Raw genomic sequence first — 15,653 nt, forward strand, 5'->3', positions numbered from 1 at the left:
ATGGTCTTGTTCCGAAGAACCTTATCCTTCTTATCGAGGATATGAACCGATTATTCCTCATAGGATAGATCTGAATTAAATTCTAGGGCTTCGTAACTCAAGACATGAGTCGGTCTGATACATATTTTCTCAACATTGAAATATAAAAAAAATTGTGTATAGCGAACAATGGTGGTAAGGCTAGCCTGTACGCTACCTGCTCGGCATTCTCGAGTATTTTGAATGGCCCTATGAACCTAGGGCTTAACTTGTCTCTCTTTCCAAAGCGCTTAACACCCTTCATTGGTGAAACATTTAGGAAAACATGTTCCCTACCTAAAACTCTATGTCTGTATGCTTAGGATCATCATAACTAGTCTTCTTGCTTCGCAAAGCAAGCATCCAAGCTTTAATCTTTTCTATTGCCTCATTGGTCTACTGAACTAACTCAGGGTCCAAATATTTCCTTTCCCCAGTATCATCCCAAAGAATCAAAGAACGACATTTCCTACCATATAACATCTCATAGGGAGTCATCCCTATTGTAATCTGGTAGTTGTTGTTGTAGGAAAATTCTATCAAAGGCAAATAATTGCTCCGCGGACCCTCAAAGTGTTGGATTTTATTTTACCACGATCTAGATTTACTAACATGTATGTTTGATTAACACCCTAAATATGAATTCACTAAAACAATAAAATTAAACACATAAGAGTTTAGAAAACCTTACATTGATGGCAGCATAATAATATGACTCCTTTCGCTTAGATCTCTAACACTTGTTCCTTTCTGTCGCAGTGTAATAACAAGACCTGAGCCTGGATCTCCTTCTCTCCTTCGGGTTTGGTTACTACCATCTTACGCACTATGATTGAGTACTTGACTTGCTGTCTGTGAGCATGGTACTATTTAGAAATACCGGGGTATTTTAGGGTACTCAAGTTAGCCAAATACCTTAAAAATAGAGATTTCTTAGTGGCTAAAAAATAATAAAATAACTATTAATAATAAAGTTTTTATTAATATTATTATTATTATATTATATTATTATTATTAATATTATATATAACAAAACTTTTGAGTTTCGTTTCAGAATATATATATTAAGTTTTATATAACAAAACGAAACTCTCGTTCTTCCTCTTTCAATAAAACCTTCTCCCTCTATATTCATTTTCTTCGATTTTCAATCTGAAACTTAGCGATCTAAGCTCCGGTAGTAGCAGGATAGCAAATCCTTAAAGAGGGAAGGCTTAAGGTATAGTTTCATTTCGTTTTAAGTTTAAAAATATTTGGTTTCGTATAGAGATTTTGTGAATTAGAATAGTTATGAAGGTTCTGACCTTATAGAATTGTTCTCGGGTAGTCATGGGACTAGTTTCGATATTTTCTTGTTGAATTTGAGGTGATTTTGAGTTAGAAATCGAGTTTGGAACTTTTTAAAGCTTAGTCCGAACGTTAATGGCGTTTTTCATTTAAGGGGTTGATTTTTATTTTTGTTACGTAAGGATGGTAATATTTATGGTATATATGTGCCCTGTGAAGTTTTGAGTGATTTGGATAAGTTTTGGTAGTGTTTCGGTGAGTGCAAAAATTGGGATTTTCGAGTTTTATAGTTTTTAAAAATTCCTATCAACTTATTCCAATAATTTCATCAATATTTTTATCTAAAACTATTGTGACATATTATATCCATGTATTTCAAATAAATCTTCGTAATTAACAAATTACGCTTATTTATCACAATTATCAGGTCTTCGAGGTCGCCAAACCTGAAAATATTTTTATTCCACATATAGCTCATATTACATTCACACATGCTATATAAATCTCCGTAATTTATAAAGTACGCTTATTAGCAAAATTTAAATTTTATGCTAAAATAGATTAGTAGGATCATAATCCAACTTATTACCTAATTAACCCATAATATAAATATAAACTCTAATTATTTACCATTAGGCTTATTGGGATATTACAGTTACAATTATCATTAGCCAATACTATTTGAGAGATCAGTGGGAGAAATGATATATTTTTATTGTTACTTGTTATTGTATATTTTTCATATTTTATGATAATAATCTATTCTTGAGACAGTTAAACTGTTATTTGATAATTTCTATAAGATTAAGAATCCTTGATAAACCTTATATGTTCTAAATATTTAAGTTTTTCGTGATGAGATCAACAGTAGACTGAATTATCTCATTGTTTGCATTGACTAACTATTATTGTGATTAATTTTTTGATTTCATTGAGAATATTTAAATAATCTAAAGTTTGATATGTTATAAATGTACATGTATATTAGTAATGACAAAGAGATCAAGTTTGAATTTATCCTACATATATGCTTATTGAAGGCAGTCTAAGGCTTACTCAAGTATACACATTCCTATCATGATATTTGTTATAGGCATGCTAGATTAGTACTTGAATTGTCATTCTTATGGTACTAAGGATGAGTTAGAAATCAACAAACCAATATCATTACATATAATAGTTGGCTTTACAGTTGGACACGCTGCATAGATGACAAAGTTCATTTTTAAGCACTTATAATGGTAAGAAGAGTTATTTTGTGGTTAAGTGTAAAATCTAAATGAACACTTACAACTTCCTCTCTCGTACATGTAGTATAATAGTAAGAGGAGTTATTTTGTGATTAGGTGTTGTGTGGACACTTAAAACTTCCTCATTTGTAGAGATAATGTGTGTATGCAAATTACGAGGACATTGATTTGATTGTATATTCCAACTATGCTATTTTATTTCAGTGTTAAGAGTAATTGACTCTATTGTGAATTTACTAAACTTATATAATAAATATTGCAATCATATCTTTCTCTCGAAACTTGAAGAGTCTTGCTACTCCATTGGTGAGGATGATGTTCCATTTGTAGTAAAAAAGTTGTGGAGTCCTCTATTAGTATCAAAATATGCACTTAAAAATAAAATGTCAATGACTACACTAACACGACTTACCTAAAAGTGTGCACTAAGAAGACATTTCTTAGTTGGATAGCTAGGTGTCAAAGATGTATTTGATCAGTGGGCATTATATTTATCATGTATGATAGACATGTGTTAATGATTGTTATTAGTTGTTGATACATGCATATTCGGGTTCACTCTTGAATATTGAGTGCACATTTGTCGATGTGAGCCAATGGCTTAGTCATTGTGCTATATTATGTGTGGATCCAGATTGGTAGTTATATTCATACTCATGTAATTCTCCAATGTTTTGTTATATATTATATTTATATTTATCGATATAATATGGTGCATAATTAGTTTTACAGACATATGTATTTTTTGAGATTTTTTGCATACAGACACTATTATTTCGTGAATACTTGTTGATGTAATTATGTGGTCCAAGTGGGAGAATGTTATAATATTTTATATGGACTGAGATAATTAAACATCGCTCATGCAGTGTCATTTTAAGCATATAGGGGTAACTGTATAATTATGTATGGTATAGTGTCTATTATGTAATTCGGACCATAATGGTTATGGTCAGTTTAATTAACTGTATTTGAGGCACACATGGTAGTTCTCTACTGACGATTGATTGACCCATTAAATCATAGTGTACTATCACTTATATTATGAGCCAAAAATATATGCTCATTTCAGCCCTTAAGATATTTAGGCATATAATGAGAGGTTTGAATGTGTTAAATAATATTTTGATAAGGTATTAAGGGTTCTATTAGGGGATGCTCTCCATAAGTTCTCTTATATTCATGTTTTTGATACTTAAAAGAATTCACGATGATTCAAAATGACTCAAAAATTAGTCATGCTCAATATTGAGATATATTTATTGTATAATTTAATGCTCTAAGAGTATCTTCAATTGAGAGCTATAAATGTAGTGTATTGCTATTTTATAGAACATTTTGTTAAAAGTTAACTTCAATGGTAATGTAAAATGTATGCTAAATTTGGCCCAAGCTAAAAATTGTGCCAAATTTTGCACAAAAAATAGCATGCGTCAAATTTTACCCTACAATAAATGTCACCTTTTTTTTATTATATATTTGCACTAATTAATACTATTTAATATTTTTATATTTATTAGTTATTAAAATAATGTAAATAAAGTTAATTTTTTTTATATATTTTCAATAAGTATTAATGATATTATTGACTTTTATAGCTAATTTGTATCTTGTGCATTAGAGCACAAATATAAAAATTGGACTAAATATAATTTTATGGTATATTTTGGACTAAATTTAATCCATAATATACACTATATACATTAGAGATGGTGTAATAAATTGTGATCTTGGATTATATAAGCAATAATTTATATTGTTGGATTACTTTACTATTTGCTCGTATGTTGTTATTTTTAACAAGTAGGGAGAGTCTCGTATGATTACAATTAACAATATTATAGAATTTTAATTTATAGTTGAGAAATTATACTAGGAGGATTTGAATTAATTAAATTGTGCTCTATATTGTTTGGAAAAACTGTATTATGTTTATTATATTATGACTTTTAGAATTAATATAATAGTATTTTTTAAAAAAAAAAAAAAAATTGTGTTGTGTATGTACAGAATGTAATATTTAATAAATAATTTATTATTTTTAATAAATATTTAATAATATTTTTGCAAAATAAATATATTTAATAAATAGTTTTGTGGCCATGGTATGATTAATAGGCAAGAGAAATAATTTATTTTGTGCTTATAACTTTTATCTCAACGACTTTTTAAATTTGACAAATAAGTATTTCAAGTTTTTAACTCTATTATTATAATATGGATTGTTTTGCCATCTTTCTTTCAGGTTATTTATTTTTTATTATATTGTGTTGTTATATTATTTACAATAATATAATATATATAGATTAAATATGTGTAATAAACTAATAATATGTAACATATGACAAAGTATATTATTTGTCATCTTTTTGTAACATTTTGGGAAGTTACTTGTTACTATGAGTAACCTTCACCATTATCACCAACATTAAGAGTGTAAAATGTGTTACACATTTTAATTTGAAATTCTTAATACTATATGAGTTATGGTGTCTGCATGAGTTACATCTCTATAGGAGTTATGGTGTGCATGAGTTACATCTCTTTATTGAGTCCACAACATCCATGGAGGCTATGACTTATGAATTAGAATTTTAAATGGTGATATCTAAAATACTATATAAAGGAGTCTAGTGTGCTCATATGGATGAACAAATTCCTATTAACAAATTTGTTAGAAACCCTAAAAGGCTTGATAATTCTCAAAGCTATTTCCATGAGAGTTCCTTTAGTGCTTAGAGATAGGGAGAAATAAGCTTTTGGATAAAGGTGTAACACCTTGTTCAGTCATTGTGATCCCCACTATTCTATACTTAAAGTTGTGAGTGAATGTATACATATATTTATATATATATATATCTTCTTCTACCTTTCTTATATAAAATATATATGGTGTATATATATTGTATATTATGTGTTGTAATATTTATTTAATTTCTTTGTTGGTCCTTGTATTATATTGCAATAGAGTTGTAATGTCTTGATTTTCTTCCATTATAATAAAATCTCTAACAATCAAAAACGTATCCCTTTTCAATGAAAGATGAGATAAATCAAGATTTTAAGAATACAAGAATAATATATTTTATGTGAAAATCATCCATAGATGAGCATGGTGGTTTTTGATTTTGTGTTTTACGATTTTAAAAAATAGTAATCTAAGTATTAGTATATTTTTTTTTTACTGAGATAGGAAAGCTTTATATATTAATATATAAAGAATTATATATACGATATATATATGTATATGTGAGTTATATATATGTGTATGGAAGGTGTTTCAATAGTTACATTTTTATTGTAACCATCATAGTTATATTTTTTTAAGCTATTGGATTACTATTAAATGGTTGTGATTAATTTGGAAATTAAATAAAAATAAATAATAAATAACTTGTAACCTAAAAGTAACTTAATAATTTATTTCTTTATAAAACTTTAATTAAGATTAATTATATTTTAAAATTAAATTAATTATAATTATTAATTAATTTTTTGTAATTTATTACTATATAAGGATCTTTTAGCAATTTATTTTTTTACACTTAAATTATTTAAAATTTTATAGCAAAAATTTTTATAATTTCATAATTTAAATTTTATTATACTTGTAATCTTAATTTTAAATTATTACACTTAATTATTTAATTTTTTTATTTAAATATTTAAAAAGTAAAAAGTAAAAAGTGAAATAAGTTGAAGGACTTTTTAGAAAAAAATTGGCTGCACTTGTTAAATTGATTAGCTTGAGGCCTCATACTTAGTTCATATAATTGTAACAAAATAATTAAATATCATTTAAAAATAATTAATTATTTAAAAATTTATTATAAGAAGAGAATTTTAATTTGTGTCAAAAGATGTTTAATTTTTGTAAAAAAAAATTATTGTAAATATTATAATTAAATGGCTTAATTATTAAAATAATTAAAGTAAATATTTAAATATAAATATTAATTGCTAAAAGAGGTTTGGTTAAATATTTAATTAATTATTTTAAGAACATAATTAATTATAATTAATTAATTCTAAAAAAGGAATGTCTACCTATTAGTAACCTGCTATTACAGGTTAAAGAAAAATGTAACCATATGGTTACAATAAAAATGTAACCATTGAATAGTCACCCGTATGGAATATAATAAATATGAGATATATAATATATAATATGAAATATGAGTAAGTATTGTATATATGATGAGATATAATATAATATACATATATATTGTGAGATTAAATGTGTAGAAATAATTATTTTCTAGAGACATGCATATATAGTATATATTATATATCATACATGTATATTAAGTGTAAATAAATGTTATATATATGTGTGAAGTATGTAACATATATAATTGTGTAATTAATATATATATTATGTGTATATGATATATGATATATGATATATATGTATATACGTTACATGATGTAACATATGAATTTAATGTTAATACTATGTGTATGGTTACATATGAGATGTTGATTATTAACATGCATATTATATTAATATATGAGTTATATAGTATGATAATAATACGGATAGTAATATAATAATATTATTATTTATTACTATTGATGTGAAAATCATTATCATCTATTTTGTGAATAAAGAATATTTTTGAATTCTTTTTTGATTTGGTGGTGAACATCTCACACTTTATGAGATAATAAAAGATTGATTTTGAAAAGTTACATCTTGTATTGGATTATAAGAGATAATCATCTCATATTTGAGATAAGAAAAAGTGGATTATGAGGGTTACACTTTTATTGGACTTACATTGTCATAAGCAAGAACAATTAAGATCATAGTGGATTCAAACTTGTGAAATGAGTCATAAATTGGAAGAGCGATTTCAGACTCAAATAAAGTGAATCAATGTGGATTCAAAAATTGTGAAAAGATAATAAAATTGGAGAAATAGTTTTGAATCTTAAATAATCAATGTGGTAAACAAAATTGAAGAGAATTTTGTTAACTTTAGTGTAATATTTGGGTTAATCTCATTGAGGAGATAACTTTAAAATAATGAGTAAAAATAATCATATTATTTTGTAAGTGGTGATGTGAGTTTGAATTTTTAGTTTTGTTGAGAAAACTAAAAATATCAAATGGTATTTTCAAAGTGATTTTAAAGAGTCATTTCAAGAGAAATACACACAAAAGTGATATTTTATATACACTTTATGCTAAAAATGTGGGAGTGAGCCACAAATTTAATCAAAATGTGTTGAGACATTGTTGATTAATTTATTTGATGATTTTAAATTCTAAATCAAGTATGGCTATGTGCATATGTGAAAATCTTGACATATTTGGTGTCAAATTTTGGTGAAAATAATTTTAACAAAGAAATTAAATTTAAGAAATATTATAGAGACAAAATAGTCTTCTATATTTTAAAATCAAGATATTGTCTTGATAAGAAAATGTGAAAGTGTGGGGGTGTATACTCCAATATGAGAAAATTTAGACATACTTGGTATTTAAAATTAAAATATGAGAATTTAGACATGTTTAGTGTATAAATTAGTGTATTTTTGATATGCTTGGTATCAAAATATTGAGAATTTGAGTTGCGTGAAAATTAATCTTTTATGGTTTAATTTTCAAAGCTTAAGTACTTAACCAGAAAAGTGGACACAAAGTGAACACTATATTTTGGCATGCATGATTCACATGGAATCAATAGTGAGAGGTTATAACAAATCGCTTAATCTCCGTACAAGATTAAAACATGAATTTTTGAGGATGGGACCTAAACTCCCTTAGTGTTTTGCTCATTGATGGTAACATATCTTAACACTAGTAAAAATCTAGTCTTAAGTTCAATAGGTAATAACAAATCAATAGAGTGAATGTGGTACTCAATATTGTCCCATTTATGGATGAGTACATGTGGTGAAAATTGAGGGTTAAAACCGAAAGGTTTTTTAATGGAGCTTAAGCTTAAGAAAACTCACTTAAGCTTAAAAAGTGTCTAAAGAGTGATGAGACACTAAAACTCCACCTATATGGACTAGAGGTAGTGCCGCCTCTTATGAGAATTGGGAGTATTCTCTAAAGAGTCTATGAATTAGAATTTGGGCTTTTTTCAGTTTTAACCAAAAAAAGTAACAATATTATAAAAATACTTTCAGCTAGCTAAAAAACAAATATACAACCCAAATAAAAAAAATTACACAAATACCACTTACACACACCTTCAACTCAGGATCCATGCTTCCTGGGCAACTATCGTGCAACCATTGTGCAACTACGCAGCAACCCAACGCAACCGAAATGAAAATTCAATGAGAAAGAGAACCACCATTAATTTCGGCGACTTCAGCTGAGAAGACGACCAGAATCAATTAAAACAGGGGCTGCTTCGAATTCATAAAAAAAGTGTAGAAAAACTACTACGAAACTAAAATTCAACTGGAAATCAAATTTAATTTGCATAAAACTAATGTCGTGACTTTAATTTTTAGATCCATGAAAGGCAGATCTCAAAAAGTTGAACTGGAGTTTCCAAACAATCCAACTCAAGTATAATCCAAAAAAAAAAAATTACATCAACACTATAGAAAAATGTTTATCCTGATGTATTTTTGTTGTTTTTTAAATTTCTAATGGTGAATTTATTCATATTAAATCATTAAGAGACATGTAGATAGAGTTACGTACGTGGAAATACTGTTTTGATTTTTAATGTTTCACAACAGTTGCATTACAGTTTTATTACAATTGCCTAAATATTTTGCTAACAGTTATTTCGTCTGATGCAACCTTCATCCAACCACCCAGAAACGTTTGTATGATTGAAACCTTCGTCTCATGCAACCTTCGGCCAACCACCTAGCAACCACCCTGCAACCATCGTCTGATTCGTCTGATGCAACCACCGTGCAACCACGCAGAAACCACCCTGCAACCATCGTCTGATTGTGTAAGTGATGATAGTGTAAGTGTTATTTTAGTAATTAAAATTACATAAAAGGTATAAATGTTATCTTTACCTTATGGAGGTATTTTTGTAAATAAAATGTCAATTTGTATTTTCTATGTAATAATTCCTATTTTTACACATGGCCATTAACGGTACAAGAGCCAGACATGCGGTCTCAAGTGAGCATTAGCGAGGGTGTGTGTGTTATCACCGGTTTGTACTAAAGGAATAGTGGTTCAATGCTACAGCAATCAAAATTTTATCAAACTTTGCGGTAATTACACTAAGGTAAAATTTAAGTCGAAAGACATTTTACCTAATGCACCTAAGCAAGACTTCTTTAAAAGTGTGTATTTAGTCAATCAAAATGGGGGAATGTTATATTTTGATATAATATTTTTGATTGATTAAATAAATATTACAAAAGTTACAAGTTTATTACTAAAGAGATAATATTTAATCTAGTGGGGGATTGTTATATTATTTATATTATTCATAATAATATAATATATAAATTAAATATGTGTAATAAATTAATAATATGTAACATATGACAATGTATATTATTTATTATCTTTTTGTAATATTTGGGGGAGTTACTTGTTACTATGAGTAACGTCCACTATTATCACCAACATTAAGAGTGTAAAAGGTGTTACACATCTTAATTTAAAATTTTTTGTGCTATATAAGTTATGTTGTGTGCATGAGTTACATCTCTATAGGAGTTATGGTGTGCATGAGTTACATCTCTTTATTGAGTCCATAACATCCATGGAGGTTATGACTTATGAATTAGAATTTCAAAAAGTGATATCCAAAACACTCTATAAAGGAGTCTAATGTGCTCATATAGATAAACAAGTTTCTATCAACAAAGCACTTCTCTAGAAATCCTAAAAGATTGATAATTCCCAAAGCTATTTCCATGAGAGTTTCCTTAGTGCTTAGAGATAGGGGAAATAAGCTTTTGGACAAAAGTGTAATACCCTGTTCAAGTCATAGTAATCCCCACTATTTTACACTTAAGATTGTGAGTGAGTGTATACATATATATATTTTTTTTTATATATATATATTCTTTTACCTTTCTTATATATAATTTATATAGTGTATATATATATTGTATATTATGTGTTGTAACATTTATTTAATCGCTTTGTTGGTCCTTGTATTATATTGTAATAGAGTTGTAATGTCTTGATTTTCTTCCACTGTAATTGTAATGATCGCTTTAGTAATTTGAATTAGTAAATACAATTAGCACTAATTTCTGTTATTTTTATAATTATTTATGAATTTAATTATTTGTGGACCCCATTATTAGAAATGGGCATTAGAGTTATAATTTCTCAATTCCGGAGATTTTATTAAACTCTAGGGGTATTATTTGACTTATAAGTGAATTATGCAATTTTTGTAATTTTTGCTCGGCGACAACGGAAAATGCGATCGATGGCTAATTTGATCACATAGGTAAGTTTAGAACCTTATTTCTTAGTGGGATTTATATTGGAGAAAATAAAATACCGAGGTTAAGCGGGTTTATGGAATTTGACCATTTTACCCCTAGTCTTAAGAAATACCTAAGTTATAACTTAAAGGGCATTTTAGTCTTATTGATTAAGGGATTAGGTGGTTGATTTTGATGTTGGCAGCTGGCCACTTAAATTATTCAGCCAAGGTTAATGTGATTAACCATATTTCTCATTTTTCGAAAATAAGGAAAATTAAAGAAAAAGACATTTTCTCTTGGAAGCTCTCTCTCTCTCTCTCTCTCTCTCTCTCTCTCTCTCTCTCTCTCTCTCTCTCTCTCTCTCTCTCTCTCTCTCTCTCTCTCTCTCTCTCTCTCTCTCTCGGCTGAGACAAAACCAGAGGAAATGCCAGCTTTTTCTTCTCAATTTTCTGGAATTAAGCTAAGGATTAAGTGTTCTTGAAGTTGAGGTAAACCCTATAACCTATGGATATGTATTTTGAAGCTTTTTCTTTAGTTTGAGTATGTGATTTTGTAAAATGAGAGCTGTTAGGGTTAGAAATGTTTAGGGTTTGAATTTTTAGGTTAATTTGAGTTGAATTTAAGCTTTGTATGCTGGTTTGGTTGTGTTGGGATGATATTGCTCAAGTTTGAGCTTTAAACTCAAAGCTTTAGTCTTTAATGGCATAAATTGATTTAGTGTGTTTTACATTGAATTACTGGTTGGAGTATATTGTATATACCCTGATTAGGTACTCTGGAAGGTTTGGTTGCATTTGGTGGAGTTTTGAGCAAGAAATGAGGTTTTTGGATGAACTGGTGTAAACCGGCTAGTCGGTTTTACCAGTACCTGTAAAGCTGGCTAGTTTTAGCAGGGTCCCCAAATGTCCCACTTTCTCAATTCTCGTCCATTTTAGTATCGTAGTTGGGTGTTTCCCTATTTCTTGAGTTAGTGTAACCCCTTGAGAATATAACAGAACCTAGGGTTGTGGGTTCAGGTTTCTCGGATTAGGGTTTTTGATCATGTGATTTACCCGATTTCATCATGTGATTGGGGCATCCATCTAGCACGAGACTTTGCGTTCAGGTCGGCCAACACACTTGAATCTGGAAAGAAGGTAAGAACTGTATATAATGTGTGATATGGATATGCGAATGTATGTATATGTTTAGTGTATATGCATGCTTATATGTTGTGATTCATACACTACCATCACTTGTACGGTTGCGGTACAGAGTGCATTGGTAAGGTGTATGATGTCTGAAAGTACATCGTGGTGTTACCAGCATTTGTACGGGAAGGTACAAGGTGTTTGTGGTACAACACTTAATAGTACTCAAGGTGCGGTCCATACCCTACCTACACTAGTACGAAGGTATACTGAGTACATGTGGTACATGTTACATGGTCGTATCCTACTTAGAACGTTCTTACTCATCGGTTAAGCCTTGTAAATAGGTGTATGGGCGCCTAGTTACAAGTCGGTATTATATGATATGCTATATGCTTTTCTTACTGAGTCTGTCGACTCACAGTTCTGCTTCCATGTGTAGGTAAAGGAAAGGCGAAAGCTGAACAGGAGTGAGTCTGGCTAGGATGGGATTGTACATGTCATGGCAACGGGACCTGGAGTGTTCGGTCTCGGGACATCTGGGGTTATATTTTGTAGTCGCTGAGCGACCTGGATATTATATTTTGGTACATTTTGTATAAAAGTTTAGAAACGGGATCCCTGTGTTTGTAAATCATTATGTAAATTATAAAGTTTAATATTTATTATAAAAAGTTTTAATTTGACACATTTTTCGAGAAAAAATTTTGATTAGCAAAAATAGCACTGTAATTGAAAAAGGTATTGTAGCGTGCCTTAATATTAGGGCGTTACAGTAATAAAATCTCTAACATGTGTGGTAATAGAATTGTATTTATTGTTATTTTGTAGGCCTGAGAGTCTTCCATTATAAAAATTTTGCTCATAAATTTAACTTTATATGTATTGATTGTTTATTTTAAGTAACCATTGTTGATGTTTTGTATTTGGCGAATACTGAAAGATGTTTAGATTCTATTTATTTTCATTTTACATATATTTAGGTGCTATTTAAAAAAATTAAGATATAGTGCATGGGGTATTTATTTTGAATTAGTGGAGAGCTAATAAGTTACCTTTAACTAAAGGATAACACCTTTAAGTAGTTTTACTAAAAGCACTTTCAATTGGTGTTTTATAATAGCTAAAATGTAAACAAATTTAAAGCTCATTTTTATTTTAGCTCATAAGATTTTGAGCTAAAATTTTCTCCACATTTAGCTATATAAATAGTGGTTCTTTAAACGTTTTTTAATATTATTTTAACTTTTCTAATCACATCATATACACACTTTACCCATATATATAATATTTTATTTATAAATATATTATTTAAATAATATTTAGAAGAAAAATAAAGAATATGTTGTATGATGTAATATAAAAGTTTGAGCTAAAATAAAAAAAATAAAATTTTAATGATGTATATTAAATAATAGAGTAGAGAAACTATGGTAAGTGCTATAAGATTTTTTTTTTGGCTTTTAGCTTTGTTTAGTAATTTTGAGCTACTGATATGAGTTGTGTTAAATTCTGAGTTTGTATATTATTTTTTTGGTTTAAAGACTGCTATTTTAATATAATTTTATTTTTGTGGTGCGATGTTTTTTTTTTTAAAAAAAAAAATTCTAGCTTTGGCGATAGATAATAATAGGAAGTTGTATTTTAATAAACTATGTGTGTTATTTGAAAATGTTATAATTTTATTGTCTAAATTTTTAAAAATAATTTTATTTCATATGGCTCATAATAAGAATTCAGTAGTCTACAATTTCATAAAGAATATTTTTAGTTAGATGATAAAAAGTTCGAGAAGGTTCTTACCCCAAAATTATGTTAAAATAAATAAATAGTTGAATTAGTGGGAAAACAATAAAAAGATAACGGGGGAATAATAATTAGCAAAGGCACATGGATTTGTGATATAGAGAGTATTCTTTTACACTCTAAAGTCTAAACGAACAATAAATGGTTTCACATATGATCCATACTCCATACCCTATTAAAAATAATTTCACTTTATATATTGTTTTCCGATCGCTTGTTATTACAATTATTAATAATTATTTTAATTAAATGATATCCCAAATTAACATTAAAATATTAAACAACACTTTTTCAATTATAGTTTCTTTTTGAAGAAATAAACATATTATACATTAGATTGTAAAGATATTATATCCGAAGTAACCCATAATTATGAATAAATATAAAAGATACAATGTCAGAGAGAAATCCTGCATGTTATGTATTAGATCAACTCATTAAAAATATGGAACTAAGTTTCTTTCAAAAAAAAAAAAAAAAAAAAAACTCATTAAAATATGGATAAAAAAAGGGAATTTTACAAAAATACTGCTTTTGGACCAAAACTTTACATTTATACTGGGACACGGCAAAAACAATATTTTTACTGCTCCAGCCCAATTTCATTACTTTTGTACTGCCCAAGCCCAACATCATTTCATTTCTACTGTGAACAGTAAAACACACGGGAAACAACCTTGTTCGTGTGTGGGGAGACGCCGGAGACGGAAATCACCAAGAAAAAACCATTAAATCCGGCGAAGAGTTTTTTGAAAAGGAATCAGAATTGAAGAACAAGACGTACAGAAAACTGTCCCAACAAAATAACAGAGGTAAACACAACAAACCCAAAAAATAATTTAATTCTTAAGAAACCAAAAAAAATTAAAAATAAAAAAAAAACAAGATTTAGATCTGAAGTTTTAAACAAAAAAACGAAAACACAACTGTGATATTCTTTAATTTATGATGCAAAAACATAAATGAGGGTTGTTCTATTGTTAATTTGACGTTTGTAACACAAAATGATTTCGGAAAAAAAAAATCGATAAATTAGTACAATTATTCAAACACAACATCAGGGTTGTTCTAATGTTGTTTTGCGGTCAGTACTACAACAACATTCATACATATATGTATCAGACAAATATAATAATAAAAACTTAAAAAAAAATAATGGGTATTTCTGTTTGGTTGTTTTTGTGTTGTTTTATTGTTGTTATTTTATTTTTTTTGTTGATTTTTTTTTTGTTGTTTTGCTATTGTTTTATTGTTGTTGTACTATTGTTTTAACATTAAATAAGACCCTGGAATGACAGGTAATGGAACGACTACCAGTACTCATCAAGAGCAATGGACAATGGAATGAAGATCACAATTATGTGAACTATGTGGCTAGTGGAGAATTCATACCAACAAAATGCAAGTACGAAGAGCTACTGCAAATACTGGTTACTTCATTGGGGTGCGAAAACACCAGCACAACACTACAAATACAGTACCAAGCTAAAGAAGGAATACCACCGATCAAAATATGCAACGATCGAAGCCTCTACTTTTACTTGGAATTGAAAATGAAGGAAACAGATTTCACGACATATCCACTATGTGTCAACCAACAAAACAACAACACAACTCCTGCTGCAACACCAAATTCGATATCCACAACAACACCGAATGAATATAATGTGGCAATGATCGAAAACAACACAACAACGCTTGAAAACAACATAACAACAACAGAATCATACACAACGGGACAGCAAACGGAAGAAGGGGAAAAGTCGAAACAATA

The 15,653-nt window shown here is 28.4% G+C and overlaps 1 long non-coding RNA gene across 1 annotated transcript; it reads left to right on the forward strand.

Moving 5' to 3' along the window:
• The first annotated feature begins 14,280 nt into the window (after nt 1-14,280).
• Nucleotides 14,281-15,465, forward strand: LOC133029165 (uncharacterized). Its single transcript, XR_009683353.1, has 2 exons — nt 14,281-14,691; nt 15,178-15,465. It is a non-coding gene; the product is annotated as an uncharacterized LOC133029165 (long non-coding RNA).
• The last annotated feature ends 188 nt before the right edge of the window (nt 15,466-15,653 follow it).

Source organism: Cannabis sativa, chromosome 7 (genome assembly GCF_029168945.1).
Source record: "Cannabis sativa cultivar Pink pepper isolate KNU-18-1 chromosome 7, ASM2916894v1, whole genome shotgun sequence".
Lineage (NCBI taxonomy): Eukaryota > Viridiplantae > Streptophyta > Magnoliopsida > Rosales > Cannabaceae > Cannabis > Cannabis sativa.